We start from the raw sequence: 21,675 nt of genomic DNA, 5'->3' as shown, positions 1-21,675 counted from the left end.
ATGTGTTTATTGATTTTACAGAGAGAGGAAGGGGGAGAGAGGTAGAAAAACTTCAATGTGAGAGGGAAACATCGATCAGTTGCCTCCCACATGTCCCCAGACCAGGGATCAAACACACAACCCATGTATATGCTCTGACCAGGGAGCAAACCTGCAGCCTTCTGGTGTATGTATGGGACAACGCTCCAACCAACTGAGTCACTCAGCCAGGGCAAAGCCAGTAATATTCCCAACTCCGTTTAACCAATGAAGCGAACTGGGCTTAGAGAAGAAAAGCAACTTGCTCAACTGAGTCAAGGCACGAGAGGAGGAACCCAGACAGGTGGCTCTAACACACAAGCCTTCGAACAGGGGCAGGGGGCACTGCCCAGCAGCGGCCATCCACACTGCCTCCCGAAGCCAGGTTCCCCCTCAGACTACAATCGCGCCCCTTGTCATTTTGGCCATGCACTCTGCTCAGACGAGGATGTCATCTCTTTGTAGAACCCATTTTCTTCCTTTTGTTGTTGTTTCAGAGAAAACAGAGGTGACCTACTTATTTCTATTTAAATACCAGCATCTATTTGATTAATTAAAAGGATTATTGCAGGTGGGTTCACAGCTGAACCTGTGGCCTGGCCGGGTCCTGTCCCCTCTTCTCACGTCATCCTGCGGCTCCACCTGGAGTCAGGCAGTGCGGTACCTGGTGCAAGGGAGAACGCGAGTGGAGGTCACAGTCTCCTGTCCTTATTGACCACAGTCCCCGAGAGTCCCCTTCCCATCTGCGGGTCCCTTCTTTCCTCGTGCATTCTGTTTTAAACAAGGAAGTCACAGCAAGTCTGACTGAACATTTCACCTGTGGCAGGATCATCCAGTTTCAGTGAGATCCATCAACCCCTCTCTCAGTATTAATGAGCTTTTGGCTCCTCACATGAGTGGATGAAAGCCGTCTCCCCCTTTACAAACTGATCAGGCTGAGCCAGACCTAAAACTTCTGCGAAAGCGTTCAATCGGAGCCGTTTGCAAAACTTCGGCGCTTCTCACCGGGCGACTTCCTCCAACAGCTACCAGGGGAGCGCTCAAGCCGGCTGTCCTACATACAAAAAGCTGAGTGGGAAATCGAGGCCAAGATGTTCCTGAGGATTCTTCCAGTGTTTAGGGGTGGAGTTTAGAGAGCACAGGCCCATATACATTTTCTTTTCATACGAAAATTGGGTTTTTTTAAGTCATTGGGCAGCTGGAAAATAACATGTCTGTGCGTCATGAAAAACCGAACTCAACATGTCAGAAATAAAGACTACATATAATTTTTAACTTTTGGATCGTTTTTCCTGCTACTTCTTATATACCCATACAACAGTGAGGAGGCAGAAGGAGGGCGGGGTTACTGGCCAACAGCTGCTCGTCCAGGACCACAGCTGGGAGCCTGGTTAAGCTCTGTGCCCACATCACGTCACGGAACCTCACAGCTCCTTGAGGGAACAGAGACGGGACAGGAAGCATGTGCCCACCTCCCCATCACGGCCAGACCCTGACTTTAAACCGTGCTATTGTGTCCCCCAGAGCACACCTTTGTCAGGATTAGCACAGTACATTTCTCCTATGTAGTCACTGCATTTGACTTGTTTTAAGGCAGAAACATCCAACAGTGGGCCCTTTCTATAGTTTAAGATCCTCAGCCAAGTTCAGAAAGCTTATGTGATAATTAATCAGAATTCACAGTGTTACCACAGAGTGCAACCTGATTAGTGTGTCATGAATAAAATAATGAACACTTAATATAATTCAACTCATCTAAAATAAAATTATGACTTGTGGATATTCTACTTAAACATTCTCGTTAATCTGTGAAATTTCAGAAGTACAATGTGTAGAAAAAATGACCAGGTTAAATTCCAGAAGGACCTGTGAATGTCTCAGCCCTTTATTGTTTCTCGGGAAATAGAAATCAGGAAGGAAGCAAGGGAAATTTTCTCTACCATAAATACCTTGCAAATTGAACATGTATGAAAGTGTTTCAGTGCGCTCCTTCACTCCTGAATGTTGCTCACCACATTAGGGGAGCACCTGAAACTTCTATTTTCCTAAAGCTGATATACTTAGAAAAAAGTATGAACCCCTGTAAGTTCAAATCCGCCCCATGTTTTTCCTGCCTTAGGCTGCTAACTCCTCCTTGACCGTGCTATCTGCCTCCACTCCTAACCGCACCACACGGAAGACGACGGTGTCTCAAAGTCCCTAGCCTCACTTAAGCACGAGGCTTCCCTTCTGACCTAATTATATTTACTTCTAAATCAATGTACCACTCTGTGCTTCACCTGATAGAGAATTCTATAAAACTTTGAAAGGAAAGCTATTCTAAAATAATGTACCACTCACTTAGATACACCGCATCATGGGCATTTAACTGATAATCAAGGCTGCATCATAGTCAATGAATACAAACTTGAACCGCTGACAGGAATGATGTATGTGTAACACAGCAAATCTTTATCTATCTTAATTTTTAAAAATCTTTAACTATCTATCTTAATTTTCTCATCTTAACGTGAGCCATTCTGATTTTTGAAGGCACCATATTCGAAAAGTTTTGCTAAACATGTGCATTGCCTAGACTATATATATATTCATTTTAACATTAAAAGAAGTTTATTAAGCTGTACCTGGGGTGAACTACATCAAATGCACCTGTTTTTTAACACAGAATCTCAGAATCTCTGAGAGTGATACCGAGGAACCCCTAGTAACTTCCTGCACAGTTTCAGAACAAGTGGTTGAGAATTCAAGTCCTTTTTCCTTGTCTACTGTCTGCCATTTTTGTCTTGTTTTTAGCAAAAATTGTGTATTTGTGATCAAACACTGCTTGAACAAATACAGAATAAGCACACAGCAGGTAGACTGAGTTCTATTTTCCCCCAAGGAAGACTGGGTATGCTCCCCCTGGGAGCAGGGTATGGCCACGCGAGTTAGGGTTTGATTGTGAGGGTCTGCTCGAGACTGTCAAATGGACACTGGTAGCTGATGGGGGCAGGGGGCTGTGGTTAAGAACAGCCCCCATCACCAGTACCCCCATCTAATGTGGTCCACCGCCATAGTCACCCTGTGGCTCTCAGACAACATCTGTAGGGCGTACTGACCACATGTTCACGAACTCCGATGTTCAAACATTCTACCACCCATCCACATGGGACTCAACTGAGGGTCACCCAGAAACTACCACGGGCATGATGGATGAGTTCTACGCTGATTGTGGATTTGCTTCAAGTGCTTTGAAATAGTTTAAGGAATCAGAACTGGTAGAAGAGAATTGTGAAACAGAGAGATTTCTTAAGGCAGTAATCGCTTGCTCAAAGTCACCTCACTACTTCAACCACTTCTGGTTCAACTGGAACCAGAAAGCCAGCGATTCACTGCTTGCCCAGTGGTCAGTTCACCCAACGGTGACTGCGATGGCAGAGCTTCAAACAAATGGGGCCGTACACTCCCATCAAATCATTCCTTTTCTTAAGCATGATTATGACCCAAAGCTCCCAAACTCGGCCTCCTAGAGAAACTCAGCGGAGTCCCCTCTGCAAAGGGCCCAGGTCTGTGCACATTCTTGGCCGTGGAGGCCCAGCGGAGGCCCGATGCATGGCCTCCAGTCACGTTCCAAGGTGCCTCTGCAGGGCGTCATTTCATCTACAGCAATGTGCTGCCGCTCCGCGCATCTGAGCGTGAATCTCCTGAAACTGGGGGTTTAATGTGTGCCCTCCAGTAACTTTAGCTGAAGAGTTGTTTTGTTTCATTTTTAAATTAGACAAATAAGAGAGAGTTAAACTAAATAGAAAACCACAAGTTAAAAAAATGACCACTGTACAAAAAGCAAGGTTCACATTCATCCAAACTGGAGATGGAAGGCTGCGCTTCTCTGCTGCTGCCCCATCTAAACAGCATCCTGACCTCTCTGCCCTAATCTTCATTCCTGAGAAGCTTTCTAACCAACGCAAAGTAACTATAGGTGTGAAATTATAAATCTCATGGCATACTTACTTTTCAACTTTTATAAAAATCTTGTTGTAAATACCACCCCCAAAGAATGTGGTGTGTCAGAGTACAGAATAATACAGAATAACGAGCACTGGAGGCCTGAGTTGTTAGAATACAGTTTTTTAATTGCTGACTATAACATGAGGTGCTTCATGCCTGCAGTGTCCATTTATCATAATGACTTACAGTGAGTGCGCTCCTTCTTCTCTCATTTGGAAAGTGGCCCCTGGGAGCACTAATGAATAAGGTTTCCGTTACCTTTTCTCAATCTCTGTAAGCCTTTGTTTCTCCCCGCATGTAACCATAGCTCAAGAAATGACAACTGTCCTAGGCCACCATCTCAAAAGAGTTGTGTTAGCATGTTTATGGATCGATAGGTAGCAGAAAGGTTTCTGTAGCTGCACCTGGTCCAGTGCCAACTCAACACAAGCGTGCATCCACTTCCCACACAAACACTGGACTTTTCAGAACATTTGCCAACTCTTAACAGTTCTTAACAGTTCATAAATGTTTCACTGAAGTCCAGCCACACTTGTTTGTAGCTGGTTTCCAATACTTTTTCTTCTAAGACTTGCCACAAACTGAGAAGACAAATACTGTGGTGCCCTTTAAGAGTTCTTTTCAGGGAAATAGCCAGGAAAAAAATGTACAGGTCAAGTGCAACTCTACAACTGTCTGTGGAAAACGGACTCGAATGCCATTCACGTAGTTCCCTCCATGCATGCACGTGTGTGGCTCCGCTTCACACAGCCTGAGCTGGTTTTGCGTACTTGAAAGTGAGAAAAACCCACGGCGAGGAGGAAAACAAGTCATACAATTCTTGCTCTCCTCCCTGTGCCCTGCTTTGCCCTAAGCGTATAGTTCTGTAAGCCACTGTCACAATTTCACCAGAGGCGGACACAACTTGTGTGGTCACCAGCTTTGGACTGACCACATGCCATCCTCTGTTCTAGAAGAGTCCTCACATCTGTTGCTAGTGATCCACAGTTGTGGACTGCGAGTGTCTGCGTGCTGTCCCCTTGGTTACCAACACTGTCGTCCCATCGATGGGTGCTGACACTCCCTTTAGAAAGGCAGGAGGTGTATCCCAGATCAAGCATGAGTTGTCCACAGTGCTAAGTGACAGAAAAGGTCTCACCACTAATCCCAATCTGGTCTTTTTGGGGTTTGGATTTTTGAAACAAATGCTAAAGAAATGTTTTTAAATGTAGGGGAAAGGAGGGTTGTGAGTTGGGATGGAAAATGTGGAGGGCATGTCACGGGCAGGGAAGGTCAGCGATGCGTTCTAGTGATCAGGCCCCATTACGAGTCCACAGGCAAACACCCCGGGCCACTGGCAGCAGAGGCAAGTCTGCCCAGAGTGAGAGGGTCATGGCTTCCAGGACACGGGAAGAGAGAAAAGGCTGGCAGAGGGAACGGGGTGGTCTCACTCACGGGAGGGAGGCCCGGGAAGAAGAAAGGACTTGCATGCGGGTGCGACATTGTTAGAAGCAAGTTGGGTCCAAATGGGGGTCCACGTGCCACGTGGAGAGCAAAAGCCTGACCCCAAACTCCCAAATGCTCCCAGGGCAGAGTGCGCTCTATTTTCACAGTGAAGGGATCAAGGAGACAAAAATAGATTCATCTCCATAGGTTGAAAATAGGTACTTTCAAAGAAAAATAGTAACTGCAAAAACTTTGAAAGTACCATTTAAAAATTCACTTGGTTCTTCTCCATGAGCCAAACCAAAGAGTCCATGTGTCCGCGTGACAAAACGGATGTCAAATACCCTTCTCGGAATCTGACTCTAGTTATCCCAGTAAACATCATGGATGAAACATGAACGATGCGGCCGAAGAACGAAATCTGACTCAGACCGCATGTGGGAAAGAGCGGATGAGAACAAAATACCATGAAAGTATATAAATTGGCCAAATGAGACTGCATATGTCACCATCTTCTATGACAACAGAAATTTATTGACTGACAGTTTACATCTGGTTTGCACCCTGATTCTGTAAATCACAAACATGGGTTGCCATGGCAACTGCCACGTGCTATTTAGCTTGCTGGGAGAGAGCAGGGAACAACCCTCCAAGCACCTTCTCTGACACAAACACAGCGTGTGTTTTCTGTTCCTCCCACCCCAGGAGAACAACCCTCCTGACAGTAGGTGTTTTTTCATAGCTTTAAAAATGGGCCTGCTTTCTGTCATTTGCATTTTTATTATGTATACTACCAATTTATGCAAATGGAAAGAAAAATCCATAGAAATATAAAAGAGATGGATACGGATTGCCTCAGTCACACGAATGTGATAGGGCTGCTGTCTTTTATAGCTTCCCTGCTTCTATCATCGACAGTTCCTTCCACCAGTTTAACTCCTTTGATGTATGTGTCGTGCCCCTGAGTGATACCCCGGGAATACACAGAGAGCTCAAGCCTTACAGCACCAGCAAGGGCAAGCTCATTTTCCTGGACTGGAAACAGGAGCAGGGTGCAAACAGGAGATTGCTAATTGTCTTGGAAGCATATTCCTAATCTCTCAGTAACACCTACCATGGTCTGCTCACAAGGATGCTGTGCAAGACCTTAGAACACGCCTTGTTGCCAACACCTGTGTACCACAGAGCGGGCAAATTTACACATGGGAGCAGAGTGAAATGGGAAGAGCACTCATCTCCTACCTGTTTATTTCCAAGCTGGAACTTAAAAGGATGGAGGAGAATATGTAGGACTTTTAAGGTCCTGAAAATGGAATTATAGAAGCTCATTATTGTTCTCCTCATTTGATGAAGAGTCTGACAACTCCTTAAACTCTCTAGGTATGGGTCTGAAAGAGCCCAGTTACCAGCCCTTGGTGCAATAGAACTCTCTGCTCTCTGGAAGCTCAAAGAAAAATGGTCCACTTAAAAACCAGACAGATAATGTCTTCACCACTGCCACATGCAGACCCTTTCTGGAGCTCGTGTGCACCGTGTGTGAGTTAAGAACTCAGTACTTTGAGGCAGGGACTCAGGCGGGGAGGATCGCTGCAGTAGGGCGCAAAAAGATACTCGGATGTGCATTGCAAATCCACTAAGGGAACACAACTAAAGTCTGTGCGTATGAAAACACATGTCTCCGGGATGCAAATAGAAGTGTCCCTTACAGGTTTGAGAGGGGAAGTATCTGACCATCTGCTGTATTAGTCTTCTGCGGCCCCATTCAATTATACTGAAGAAACAGAATGAACACACAAATAGATTTTTTCCACGTGTCCTTGGGCAACAATAGAGAACAATCAATTTAAAAATAATTGGAGAAATTTGTGTTTTGCTCAGAAGGAAAAAGGAAAACATTCGTTCAACAGTCCCACACAGAATCATTTGCTTAATAGCAGTTCTAATATGTTATGCATTTATTCAATCCACTTCTTACTATATTAAAATGCAAAAACAATTACACTGGATGTAAATCCTAGAAAACAATCAAAGTTTCTATTAAATCAGAGAAGACATGGATAAGCTTCAATGTGACTTGCAGATGCTCATGAATAGACAATCCTTAGAGCTTTTCTCACTAGAATGTGAAAAAGAAAGGGAATGGAGATTTGGAGATTCCTCCCCTCACTCTCTTCCCTCTTTTTCTCCCCCTCCTAACCTCTCCCCCCATGATTTTCCTTCTTGGACTCAGAATAAGGAGAGTGTCTTTGGAGACATTCTGAGGGTGTGGGCAGGTAAAATGCCTCTGTTACAGTAGCAGCCCTACCACATGTAGAAGCTTCCTTTCGACCTTGTGTTACAAACAGTTGACATTCCACTGGTCGGTCACAGGAAGACGCCAGCAGTCTCCACATTCCAGGTCCTCTATCACACACATAAAAAAAATGCCTGGTTTGTTTTTTGTATACTGGCTTTAAAGCCATTTCTGTTCATTAAAAGCGCAAAATAAGCATGTTCAAGAAAAGGCAACCAAACATGAAGTAATGAATAAAACAATTCCATGCAAGCATAGCAAGCATTCTGTATGTGACTTTGTCTGACAGAAACTCTTAAAACCCTCATGCTTTCACGGGGGCAGTACAGAAATAATAATCTCAAATATGAGGTTCTTAAATGCGTTTCATGCTCTGATTAAATGTCAAGCCCATGGATTTGTTATATCAGATGTAGTTGGGCACAATCATTTTGTTGGGTAATGAGGAACTCTTGAAGGTTTATTTTCAATGCATCATTTCAAAGCTCTGAGTTGCACTAAATGCTTCTAATTCTGCTGATACTATTACAGAATCTAGTATACAGTACATGTAGTGGGGGAACTATTATATAGAGCTTAAATTTCTAAGGAAATGTTGCTCATTCCATATGCTCTACGTGGATTCTGGGTCCTTCTGCTGGAAATTGGTTGCCAGCAATGTCTGCACAACCTTGACTACCAGCAGGTATTGCTTTGGTGAGTATCAACTGTTTTATTACTGGAGTAAATAGGAATTTCTGTTTAAGGAGGGTATTTTTATGCCCTAAATTAATTAGGGACACACGCTGTCTCCTAGAAGCAGAGATTCTTTCGTGGGAACTTCACAGGTAGTTGACATAATGACTGCCCTCCCCTGGATCACGGTAGTGGGGCGTTAAGTAAGATCTGGCTCCAGCCTCAGCAGCCTGTGGACTCCCTCCTACTGCAGACAGGAAGCAGGGTGAGAAAGTGTGTGCAAGGATCTTGGAGGGACATCCTGAGAGTGATCTTTGTGGGTATGTATGATACATTAGCATCTTTACAATATTTGTGCCGTGACAGCCCATACTAATCGCACCTATGGATGTCTAGTATATAGTTATCACCTGAATTTTTTGGTTCACTTGAAATGCAACATATATCATTATTAAAGTCCCATGTTACATCTTGCCACTGGAATAAAATGGCATTGCCACACAAAAAAAAGCAGCAGCAGCAATTTTAGCAAGGGCTTACATTGCCCATTAAAGCAAAATTACAATTTGATAGGCATCACAAATGATACTTCTTTCCGTTTCAAGAAAATGGCCGTTTCTTCTTCCTTTTTAACTTCCTCTTTTAACTTTGATCCCTTTTATTCACCACTTAAAGGCAAGACTTAGTTCTTTTTCATGCCACTGTTTTGGAGAATCTCACATTCCCCAAATTGTTCATTACTCAGATGTAGCCTTATGCTTAAATGGGATAGCGGTCAAATACCACTGGAAACTTATTAAAGCAGAAGTCACCGTAAAGCCCATTCTGAGAAGGTATAATGTGAACAAATTATGTCCTTGGGTTAGTAATAATGTCAATGACTTCCAGGGGCTCCTAGGCAGCCACATCTCGCACAATTGTTTACGTAAGGCAGCCCTGCACACTAACCCCAAGAGCTGTCACAAGCTCCCATGGAGTTAAGCAGCTATAAGTTATGTGACAGGAAGAGGGAAATGCACAGCCTTAACCTGCATCCAGCACCTTCTGTTTTCCCACAAGAAATGGCTAATAAAGCTCCGACGGCCTTCAGTGTGTCAGGAACTAACTCACCTGCCTGCTCAAACTTCTTCAAAGTACCACCATGTTGGATGGCATCTGTCGCTTGTCACCACATGCTGGGGGAAGAGCCAGGACCTGCCCAGCAATGAGTTTTTTCTTACAGAACAGCACACAGCTGTGCGCACAGACATGAAAACTGCCTCCACGCCTTGTTGAGAGGATTACTTTTGAAACTCAAAACCATAATTTGGGAAGGTGTTTTCAAGATTTTGATGGAGTTTTTGTTGTTCTGTTTAAAAATCTTCCTAACAGACCCTGGAAGCAGACATGGCACTGCCATTTCAGGCAGACAGTCAAGAGTACAGGGGAAATCAAGAGCGTGAGGGAACTCTGCACACTTTCCAAAAAGAAATGGGTAAACAATTCCGCACTTGCAAGGAACTGAAAATGCAGACCACAGTAACCTCAACATGAAAGTACTGTCCCTCACTGCCCTCGTGGTGGGCATGCGCTGACCCTGGGCACAGGGTACACGTTGCTACAGTTTATTCATTCATTCTTGGACCACACTTCAATTCTTTTCAAAACATGTTTCATTCTCAAAACTTTCAGTAAAAATATAAAACATTGATATTCATGCTGCTCTATTAATATATGCAGAACAGAAACTGAACTACCCAGACACCATGGACTGTGGGTTCCTGTCAGGAATGCTCTCTGACATGCAGATTCCAGTTTCCTGTAATAATTCTATAACTTGGATATTCTTCGTCTTCTGTCTGGAGCACGCCATTGGGCTCCTGCCCTCAGGCTTCCTTATCTCCTTCATGAACCAGTGACCTTCCGCTCTGCCGAGCTCAATTAATCAGGAGTCAATGTGTTGAGACGCTTTTGCTGCCATGTTTTGACAGCAAATCTCTTATATGGAAACCATCCCTCCTGAGATTGGTATAAAAGCAATTAGCTGTGACAACCAACATGGAACAAACTTTTAGGGGTGGTTTTTGGTGGATATGCCTGTCACGCCCTCCTGTGTGTGAGCCCCGAGAGAGAGCAGTGTGTGCAGATCACACACCGCACAAAGCAGCAGCAGACGTGGGACTAGCATCAACTCTAGTTGGAAACACAGTTCTTTCTTCTCTTGTAACCACACCAGGGAGGGGGACCGTCTCCAGGTGGCTCAAAGAATGGGAACTTCAAAGACTTAGGTGAAAGTACTTGGCTGTCTTCCAATGAAGAAGAAAATGATGTGAAAATTGCCTAGATTATCTGGGTAATTAGCCCACATGCTTTCATGTGAAATGCAGATAGTTGAAAGAGGGTCCACAGGAGACATGTGTTTCCATCTGATGTACGACAGTGCACTGCCCCCCAAGTATTCCTCCTGCTGTTCAAACGGGGGAGTCTGCTAGAGATACTCTCCAAGTGCAGCCAGAATTGCTTTTGAAAATAAAAGGATGGTGTCACTTACAAATCAGTCCACCTCACTCGCTCCCAAATAAACCAGAACCAGACAATAAGAATGAACTCTCAGAAATCAACAGTTTTGAGGAAAAGGAAAGCATATTTAGGAAGACAACTCTTCTTAACCCATGTGATTGCTATAGAATACAAACTGATGGGTAACTAAATCAATTACCCAGAACATCTACAAACAGAAATAAAAACTGGAACAAAATGGGAAATGTTAGCTCATAAGTTTAGCCAATCACAGGGAGAATTTTCTGAGCAGAAGTGAAGGATCTAAGTGTACACACACACGCACATATTTTGCCAAGAGAATAATTATTTTTCTTATAAAACAGATATAAATTGTCCATAATGTACAAGTAAAAATAATCTCCCAGTTCTCTATGCATTTGTACAATTCCTAAAACTCCTTCTAGAGACTTCTTCTAATCCTAGTGAAACCAGCACCCTTATCCATATGCCACAGTTTGTCATACATGTAAAACATGTGAATAGGCATGATAAACCCTGAAAATATTCTGACATCTCCGGGTAAGTTCTGTCAGGAATACTGTACTACGGTTGTATAAGGAAGTTTAGTGAAGTGGTTTTGAGCTTCCCTATTGGAGGCTATTATAAAAACTTGGTAATTTTACAGCCTGAAGGCACCTCCCACTTTAGAAGTGAAGCCACTGAAGGGCACAAGGTCCTCCCTACCTCTTGGGGCTCCAGCCTCTGCCAACACCCCACACGCAAAGTGCCACTGACCATGCACAGAGAGACCCCTGGTTCCTTACAACACAAGGCAAGTTTTCCATGTTCTGCTCCCTAATTTGGAAAATAAGGTGATTCTACTCCAATCTAAGATGCATGAACATTAAGAATAATGCAGAAATGAGTGCTTCCCCCACAGATGCCTATGCGTGCCTCTACATAAAACAAGGCGATGATAAAAACGAAGGTAAAAAAGCAAAGCAGGCCATCAACACCCACTGGCTCTCACAGGCAGTGAAGGAAACTGTGATGCTGTAGTAGAAATTGGTGCTCCCAATACACAGAGGGATTCTCCTAGAGTAAGTACAAGAGTAAAAGGACAAGTTCTGGCCTAAATATACCATTTGTTTTGCTGCTCATGTTCAAAAATCGTCTTCGCAGATAATGCTGTTAATGAAGTGCTCGGTCAAGCAAAAGTGATCATTAAAAATAAACACAAATTGGAATGCTTTTCACAATCAGAAATGACTATCACAACAAGCTGGTAATTTGCGAGTGCACAAAAACTCCCGACGCCAGCACGACACACCCTCCAAAAGTAAACGAGGAGGAGGGATTTCCAAGCTGCAAATTGCCCTTCCTGGATGGAGCTATGCTTGCTACAGCCAACTCCCTTCCGCAAATCTGATGTTCAAGGGCGCCCATGGAAATTAATGTTTAGGGAGACGATCCTGATCCTATTTTATGTTATCCCCGAGGCTCTCCCTGCACAGCGCCAGGCTGAAATCTGAAAATGATAAAAAGTCCAAGACTCCCTCAAAATCTGTCCAAATCGTATTTTAAGAGTCAGGAGAATAAAGGAATTCTTCTATTTAAGTTACTCCTGGTTTCTCTAAAAGAAACTTTTTGCAGGGATTGCATTTTCATTGAAGGGAGTCCGCTGAGCTTAGTTTCCTGAGGGATGAAAATAATCCATGGATCGCTTAAGATTTTCACTGATATTCTGTGTTCAAGTATAAGGGCTTGGATACGACAAGGACACAAAATAGTATCACATCTTCCCTCTTTATTTCTTTTTGCCTACACTACAGTATTTCTATTACAATGGTAGGACAGACTCTTAGCCAGTTTGAGGATCTCAAGGTATCTGATTTGAGAATCTGAAACTATCAGAATCTAAGGAAATCATCTCAAAGCTAGTACTAGTCCATTAAATGCATGGGTATACATCACATGCATTTTAGTGCATAAATACTGTATGATAACAAAAATAACTTTGCTTTCAAAAATAAACTTCTTTATAATGACAATGCTATAATAAATTGCTATGGGATTTTCTAGAACATTAACCATCAGTTTGGAAACTGTAATTTTTGTCCGAACCCCAGAGGTTGTGGGACTCTAAGGCTGAGAGAAATATGATTCAACTGAATCACAGAGTGGAAGTTGGCCTAGGAAACAGGCTATCTTTCCAAAGTTCCCCTTCTTGTCATCGCTCAGCTGCCATCTAAATGTCATCTGAGTGAAGCTCTCCTATCAACGGAGAGACAAACAATCAAAGCTCTCGGACCCATTCAGTTGGAGGAAACATCCTTCTGAAAAAATACTGGATGAGGGTTGCTACATTAATACGCACTAGAGAAGAAGTAGAGCTATGTGTTAGTCAAGTCAACAAACTGAGAGATATTAAAATGTTAAGCATTTATTTGAGCAAAAATTAATTTGAACAGGAAAGTGCCAGAGCAGAAGTTGTGGGGAGGCCCTGCTGTGATAGGCTCTCAGGAGAGACTTTTACAGAGAAAACGTAGAAACAAAGAAAGGGGACTGTGGATTGGCGAGTGGGCTGCTGGGGGAGCAGTGTCCTGCCGTCTCCACTCGGGCACCTGAGTCACCCACAGGCTGGGGTTTCATTGGCCTGTGACAGAAGAGCCACCTCAGTGTGATGGCCTTCCTGTTTAATTAATGGTGGGGAAGTCTGGGCTTTTTAGAGGCCTAATGAAGGGGTGTGGATGCACATCTGAGGAACAATGAATTGGCAAATCATCCTCCTGGGCTTCTTAACAAAAGTAAGGACAATGACAGTGTCTACCAAAGGAGCCAATGTGAGGAGCACCCGAAAGAATCCTTGTAGGCGTGAGACCAGGGGAACACAGGACATGTGTGCGGCTGGTGGATTATTAACTGCTCTGGCAACCCCCATTCCCCCCTCCCTGCCATGGCATTTCCTTCTTCCCTGCCATCCCTATGCGGGCTACCTGCTACCCTTCCACACCCTGAAGGGCAAGAGGCCAATGTGCACTCAGTCAAGGCCAAGGGGAACAGATCTCACCTTGGCCAGCCTAGCGACTGAGGCGAGGGTGGGGAGAATCGCATGAGAAAGAATACCTAAGGTTTCTCTAAAGTTTTAACACTCCTCCACAATGAAGCACTTGGCACAAGTCATCTGACCTCTGAGGGTCTGCAGTACCTCATTCCTAAGAGGCGATAGGAGCAGATGGAAGGTTCAGAAATGAGTTCCTTGGAGCCCCTTCAGGGTCAGATGCTATGGGCGGGAACACCAAGCTGGGTACCACCTAAACCCTTCCAGACACCTGCCTCACCATGCTCCCCTCCCCCATCCCTCCGCCTGCGCCCGCAGGAAAAGATCTGCTTCCCTACGTTTGCCTTATTGTGAGTCCCGGTGAGACTTCATTTGAACAAGCAGCTTCACAGCTGAAATGAGGTTGAGAATCAATAGATCTATACATCCTTTTCTGCTAAAAATTCCTATGGCATGGAAACAATGCTGATTTTATATGGCGCCAAATTCATTCAGGAGGTTCAAACTTGAATATTGTCAAAAATCTACATTTTCTTAGTTTAGCAAAAAATCATAATGGATCTATTGTTCCTCAATCAGTATTAATAGTTACTGACAACTCATTTTTGCTTCATTTATTCCATCATGGCAATTGACTTACCCAGTGGTTAGTTTGCCTTAATATGATGATGAGAGTGACCCTTGTCTTTATTCCTACTGTGTACAAATAAACACGAAATGAAGTGATAAAAATGGCAGGTGATTAATCTAATAGTGTTTAAAAGCCCCATCATGGCCAAAATTCGCTGATCCTAATGTGTCGATGAGAGAGAACTAGAGTAGCAAGTATAAACTTGTGATGAATTAAATAGAAAGTGTAAAATTGGACACAGCCATTTTTTTAGACACCGTTTTAAAGACCTTTCCTGTTTACGGAGTAGTATCAGACATGCTCAGAATGTGAAGAAACCTTAATGACCACATAGCCGAGTTGTAGTTACATGTTTGTTAACCTGATGCAAAGAAATAGGAGGTATCTGCTCTACAACTACACAGTCGCCTGGTAAACGTGACCCGCGTTTCGTACCAAGATTTTCTTCCCCTTTATCAAGTTTTCATAAACAGATAAACACTTTCAAATAGCATTCATTAAACTGTTCTGTGCAGTCACCATTATCCACTGCCTGAAAGTTGACAGAAAGACTCCAGCAATTAGTTTTGAAAAACTGGAAAATAATTATTTCCCAAGGGGAAAAATAGCTTTTTATAGGAAGGCATTTAGTATAACCCAATACCTTTGGGATACGGAATCTTCAATTAGAAATGAAGAAAGACTGAGTCTTACAATGAAGGGATATGAAGTCAGATAATGGGAGAACAGAATTCTTTCTACAAAGGAACTTAGCAATTTGCCAGATTGAAAAAAACAGGTTTTCATTGTAGCCATGGCAACTTCCAATCTTTACCACTTTGTGAACTTCAGTCAACTATCACATCTTTCTCTCCTCCAGACTGTGGTCTTTATAACGCACACAGTGAGGCACAGGGAGAAAGCCACCCTTTGTTCCTGAGCTTCAGCATTCTACAATGTCATCAGAAACAGTGGGCTTTACATCTCCCCACCCACGTGTGCCCCAGTGTACACTGCTGATTTGAATGAGCATTGTAGAAGAACACAGGACATCCCGGCTGCTGCTGATGGATGCATAGAGCTCGGTATTCCCACCTATGGACAGCTCCGGAGCAGGGCACATGCCATTCTGTTACTGGGAGGCAGCTCTGCCATGCCTTGTACCCTGCGCTTTACTCCTCCAATAGCCATAACCTTGGCAAGTAGCTAGTTCATCTCATTTACCACTGGCCTTCCTGGTCTGCAACAGTGCCTGCCATTGCGTAGGTGTCAGTCAATGATGGAAAACAAACGAAGCTACAAAACAAAGATCCTTTTGTCAAATAAAAAGCTTTCACCCTATATTCCCATGTATCCAGAAACAATTTCTGTACTTAGATTAAAGAAATCTCCAGTTACAATGAATGTTCATAGGTATTAAAGATATTGTCAGATATGAGGGTTCTTAAAATCACTTTATTCTAATGGCCTAGACTTCAAGTTTCAGGCCAGAGTATAATTCTACATATATTACACGATAATTGAAAACACAGAAAACATTCAGGTCTTGGACATTCCCTCAGGCAAATCTACATGGAGGAGCCCATAACAAAATCAAAGATACCATGAAAAAATTTAGAAAGCACACAAGGACATATGTATTAGAATATTCCACATCTTAAAATGCTTTTAATTTTTAAAAAAGTCTTCTGAATCAATCCACAAAAAGGCCTAAAGTTAATTGCCAATGAAGAATAATTTTTAATCTTTCAACTTTTAAAAAATCATATCAAGTAAAGAGATGAGAAATAAAAACATGGTGACTAATACGGTAGGTCGTCGGCAAACATTTACTGAAAGGCTGAATGGAAGAATAAATGAAAAATAAATGAAAAGCCTAATAAGGGCTGGCTTTGAACTTGGGTGAGTCATTTGTTCAAACCATGTAAGAGAGTCTTGATATAATACATTAAGATGTCAGTTTCCATTCCTGGTAAGACATCATTAACATCATCTTCCGAAATGCACGTAATAATATTCCACTACAATTTATTTTGCTTTTATATATGAAAGATTCTGTTGCCTTTAAAACTAAAAGAAGATACAAAAATACCTTCAAAAATAGTTTTACATTTAAAAAAATAACTGAAAAGGCAGTAGTTGCTTGTGACTTGGCTCCTAGCTCCTGAGGGTATGGGCACGCATATGAGTATTCACCCGACACAGGGACTCGTTTAATGAAAATGCATCTACTGTTAGTAACATGTAGTTGCATAGGGTTTACTGACCACATTTTAAGGAAGAAAAGCAATATATTTTGCCCACAAGTGATCAACTTTACAGCCACCCATTCAGCCATCTGTCCAAACATGTTTATTGAAGGCTGACTGTGCCCTAGGCCCTAGGCTCAACTCCATAGCTTCTTCTAAAGCAAGAGTCCTAAAACCTCAAAAACCCAAGCTGAAACACTGACATTCTGAAATACAATTTCCCTACTCTTATTTTAGAAGGGGAAAAAAATCCCAGCAATTGCTGGAATACGGGAAGTTATACAAATAGAATAATAATTATATCATTTAAGTCTCCTAAGCTTGAAAGCATTTTTCAAATATTTATTCTTTTTCTCAATGTATTCTAAGAGGAAAGGCAGGAAGGGTGAAGTGGGAGAGAGAGTAAAAGTGACAGGGGTGAGAGCACTAAAAATGCTCAACACGTGAAGATGGGATTAAGCGGGCCAATTAATTTTTAATGATATCATTATGTTCATGTTTAAAACACCATACACATATGAAAGCAAGTTGAAATCTGCCCTTCTGAAATAAATGCCACCACTACGATTGTGAGTTGGGCCAAACCCGAGTGGCCCAAGGCAGAGCCTGTGCACTCGGTGGTGACGCTAAGGGCCACTCCCTGCAGAGCAGCGACATTTTCTGATCGGTGCCCAGAAAGTGAGTAGGTGACACTTGACAGGACAGCTGGGGTATTTCTACTTTGTCAGGCAATAAGAAAAAGATTTTGTCACAGTCTGGGGCCATGCCTTTTTCTCTTTTGTTTTTCCCTGCATTTTTTTTATCATCAGTTACCTAGGAAGGAAAAGTCATCTTAATCACCATTCCACATGCTGTCCTCCAACAGAAATGACAGACAGACCCGTTTGCGTGTGAACGCTGAGCGCAACACTTGCTGAGTGACTGCTGCTTTGGAGGTGCTGGGCTAGGTACTGACCAACCAAGCCAGTGTGCTAATGTAATCAGATCAAAAGTGAGTTTTGCACAGTCTATAATAATAAAAATCTCATCATCTGTTAAGGGACTCATAATTGAATAACTGCATGTCTATTGATGTAATAATCTGATAATCTCATGTCTAACAATTTCATGTCCAGCAAGGAAAAAGGGAAGGTAAACACATGATTAGGGCACAGATGTGGGTGGCCAACAATGAACCCAGGAGCCGCGTCCAAGCACAGGGGCCTGGGGTCCAAGGTCATGCCAAGGGCCCTGGGGCTCAAGAGCCCTCGTTGCTGTGACCATGGTCTCTTTGCTTCAGCGGGTATGTCCGGCTCTCCTGACCATGGCAGTGAAGGACTCTGATCTGACTTCCTGCCTCAGATTCTAGACTTCAGGGCCAACTGCAAATCCCTGATTTGTGTTCCCAGGTCCACTTTTTAAAAACAGAGCAAAGGCACCGACCAGTGGAGTCAAGCGTCCACACACTCTCCGACCGCCGCGTTTCTCACTGCAGGGCGGGGCTGGCGTCTCGGTGAGTTTGGTTGGTGTGGATCTCACACTGGTCACTGCTGGTAGATAGATTAAACCAGTGTTCCAAACTGGAAGAGCTGAAAGCCAAGGAAATGGCAGCCCTGCTGAGACGGAAAACAAGTGACATGAAAAAGTCATCTCTCTTCCACATATGTGTGCAATGTGGGCCACTAGAAAGAGCCATGGTCCGCAAAACAAAACCTGGGTTCTAATCCCACAGCACTGTGTTTACCTGTGACTTGAGGCACATGGGTTTCCACACCCTGACCTGAAAAACGGGAACTGAAGTACCTTTCCATGCCCTCAGAAGGTCATGATTAATATAAAACAAACAATGAGTAAGAAAGGGCTTTGAAACCCATAAAGTGCTGCACGGGAAGAAGTTAGCGCTGCCTTCCTCTCCTGCAAACAGCCCCTGCCACAGCATCCATTAGCGAGTCAGCATCATCAGCTCAAAGACATGAGAAAGAAGTCAGTGTTACCAGGAAGAAAGGCACAATGTCCAGACTCTCTGCTGTGCTTCCCGGGCTGACAATTTCTTCCTACAGGCCTGGGGAAACAGAATTTGAACCTGTCCGCCACTCTAAGAGCTCTCCTGATTTCCAAAAGCCTCCAGGATAAATCTAGTTCGAATGTGGTTGTTTCTGGAGTACGGCTATACAGTCATGAAATTAGATCAGAAAAGAGTTTCTAACTAAATGTAGATATATATACATTCAGAAAATGCTCCCAGGAATCATTTCAAAATAAAAAGTGGCATTGTGAACTCTGCCCTCCCCCCGCCCCATATCCCGTGTTTCATCGTTAACATCTCCAGTACTGTGGCTGACACAGGGGAGGGTGGGGGCATGGCTTTGGACCCTGGACCAAGGGGACAGTGCCCATTCACTGGCCGTCACGATGTCTCTGGGCTCACCTGACGCCTTCATGGGAAAACACCAAAATGGGTTTGGCCCGTTGTATACAGGCTTTTTGCCCACGTTGGGAATGAAGAGGCAATGGACTTCTATTGTAGTTTTCTCGGGTGCTCCCCTCTGTGCTGGCATACCCACTCTGACACAGAATCGTACCCACCTGGTCCCGTGTCCCCCACAGACAAAGGGCAGAGACCAGGCCAGCTTTCTGTCCTCAAGCTATCAGATCTCTACCTGGGAGACAGAAGGTGCTCTTTAAAGGGGACTGAGTAAGTGAAGGAAAAAAACTACACTTATGAGATTCACTTTTGTTACAGTACAGTGTTCCTTTATATTACACTCATATATAACCTTTCGATTCAGTGACATAGCTAACACATGCTGTGTAAGCAGTACATTTATGCACATTAAAGCAGCTAAACACTGAAATTAGGAAATAGACTGGATTGCCGAGATTACATGAGAAAGGTGACTACGATATGTGTCCATGAATTAACATGATTCATGTATGAGTTTATTTGAGACCTTTCTTGGACATCTACTACGGCATAATTTCCAGGCCCAGAAGGCAGAAGGCAAAGTGAGGTAGGCTCATACTCTTGGGCAGGTGAGCGCTGGGGAGGGAAAGCACCAGCAGATGCTGCGGTGGGTGTGCATCTCAGGGCTGAGACCACTGTGGAGGGCAGCTGACAACAGCTGGGGTGAGGAGGCATCCAGAGGGCTCCCCGGAGAGGTGACGCTTGAGCTGAAGCGCAGGTTACTTTAAAACAAAGAACCAGGCGTTCCAGGCAGAGAGAAGGTCTGAGGCCCCCTTAGCTCCACCAGCAGAGGGAAGGCTGTGCACACAAGATAGACAGAAGTGCAGGACAGACAGACAGGAAGGACAGGGACCACACGTGATGGGCAGTTCTGTGGGCTAAGCATCTCTCAGGCACCTTCAGTGAGGGAGGAGCTGTATTAGACTCTTCTTCCCTCAAGGGACCCAGAATCTACTCTAAAAAGTTATTAAGAAATACTAATTGGTAGTTACAGAACAGTTACAGAAACATAAACTACAGCACAGGGAATATAATCAGTAGTATTATGATAACTATGCATGGTGCCAGGTGGGTACTGGAAATATTGGGGGGAAATCTGTAATGTATATGACTGCCTAACCACTATACTGTACACTGGAAGCAAATATAAAATAGTGATGAATGCAGACTATAGTTAAAAATAAAATAAAATAAAACAGCTTACAAGCAATAGCTGAAGGGTCAGTTAAGAAAATGTAGATAAGCAAACAGGAAGGAAAAAAAGGAAAGCAAACACTCAGTTCAAGGTAACTTAGTGCGTATCTGAACTTCAAGATCTGGCTTTAAATAAAATCACCACTCTTAAAATAGAGGAAAATTAGGTGTGACCTTATGAGTTGTACGTGCTTTAGAATTCTGAAAGACAAGGGATTTTTTTAAATAAAAAAGAAGTTTCTCTCTCTCCATAGAGACAGCATCTCCAGTGTATTTATTGCTGTCGCTGAAGCCCCCATCTTATCTTAGAGTCACTGAGGACGCCTCCAGGAAAATGAGAGAGTGCTCCTATCTGTGTCCCAAGCACAGCGCCCCAGGATGAGCCACCCACCCTGCTCCTCGGTCTGAATGTGGGCACAAGGGGCTCTCCTGCAGTCCCCTGAAGGAGCGTGTGTGCAAAGGTGGTGAGGCATCATAAAACACAGCGCATATTAACGCAGCAACTTGGTTTTGCGTTGCTTATTTTTTATGTGATAAAAACATCAGTATCCATTTAAAAGAAGGAATAGCTAAGGGCCTATTTTAGTGCTGTAATAAAGTTACTTCTTTCACTGTTAGTGACTAATAGAATCTAAGCTATTTTCCGGGAAAAATAGAACAGTAAAACATCGATCAGATTTCCCTATAAGAATGACAACATACAGGTACATCTGTGGCAAGTGAGACTTCGTCTCTTCCAAACACTGCAAAAGTGAAGCCACTTGATACAGAGGACACTGTGGAGAGAAGGATGAATGAAAACAGGAAGTCCCGCCGAATACCAGGACTTCCAGTTCATATTGCAATTGATCCCCGGGGACCGGACTGACCTCGGGCTAATGCATTTGCTTGTAACTGAACCGTATTGTGGTTTTACACCCTTTAATTTGGTCTGTGGAAGAGGGGCAATGGGTATGGCCGTTGAAAGGTATTCTTTTCTTCCCATTAACTAATTGTCAAAGAGAATGAGAAGTATAATAAATACAATTACAAGGTACGAACAAGTAAAATTTGGAAATAACAGAAATATTGTGGAAGCATGTTTGTTATGTTTACTGTAACTTCAGCCTTCTAACGATTCCAGTTCTCAGCCTTCCAATGCCTGGGCCAATCACTATCGAAGGTAAAATCACATATTGAATTAGCCGTCAACTCTAAGAATATATGTGAGGTCACCATAATTAGTTAATGGACATTAAT

The 21,675-nt window shown here is 43.4% G+C and overlaps 2 protein-coding genes across 5 annotated transcripts in view; one reads left to right on the top strand and one right to left on the bottom strand.

Moving 5' to 3' along the window:
• The window catches only part of IMMP2L (inner mitochondrial membrane peptidase subunit 2), a 623,205-nt gene that overhangs the window by 312,227 nt on the left and 289,303 nt on the right, over positions 1 to 21,675 (bottom strand). The gene's annotated exons all lie outside the window — the stretch shown is intronic.
• LRRN3 (leucine rich repeat neuronal 3) overlaps positions 1 to 21,675 on the top strand; it is a 32,268-nt gene that overhangs the window by 7,533 nt on the left and 3,060 nt on the right. The gene's annotated exons all lie outside the window — the stretch shown is intronic.

The sequence above is a fragment of the Artibeus jamaicensis genome, unplaced genomic scaffold (genome assembly GCF_021234435.1).
Source record: "Artibeus jamaicensis isolate MK-2021 breed Jamaican fruit bat unplaced genomic scaffold, CSHL_Jam_final contig_1016, whole genome shotgun sequence".
Lineage (NCBI taxonomy): Eukaryota > Metazoa > Chordata > Mammalia > Chiroptera > Phyllostomidae > Artibeus > Artibeus jamaicensis.
This window is presented reverse-complemented; position numbering and strand designations above follow the sequence as displayed.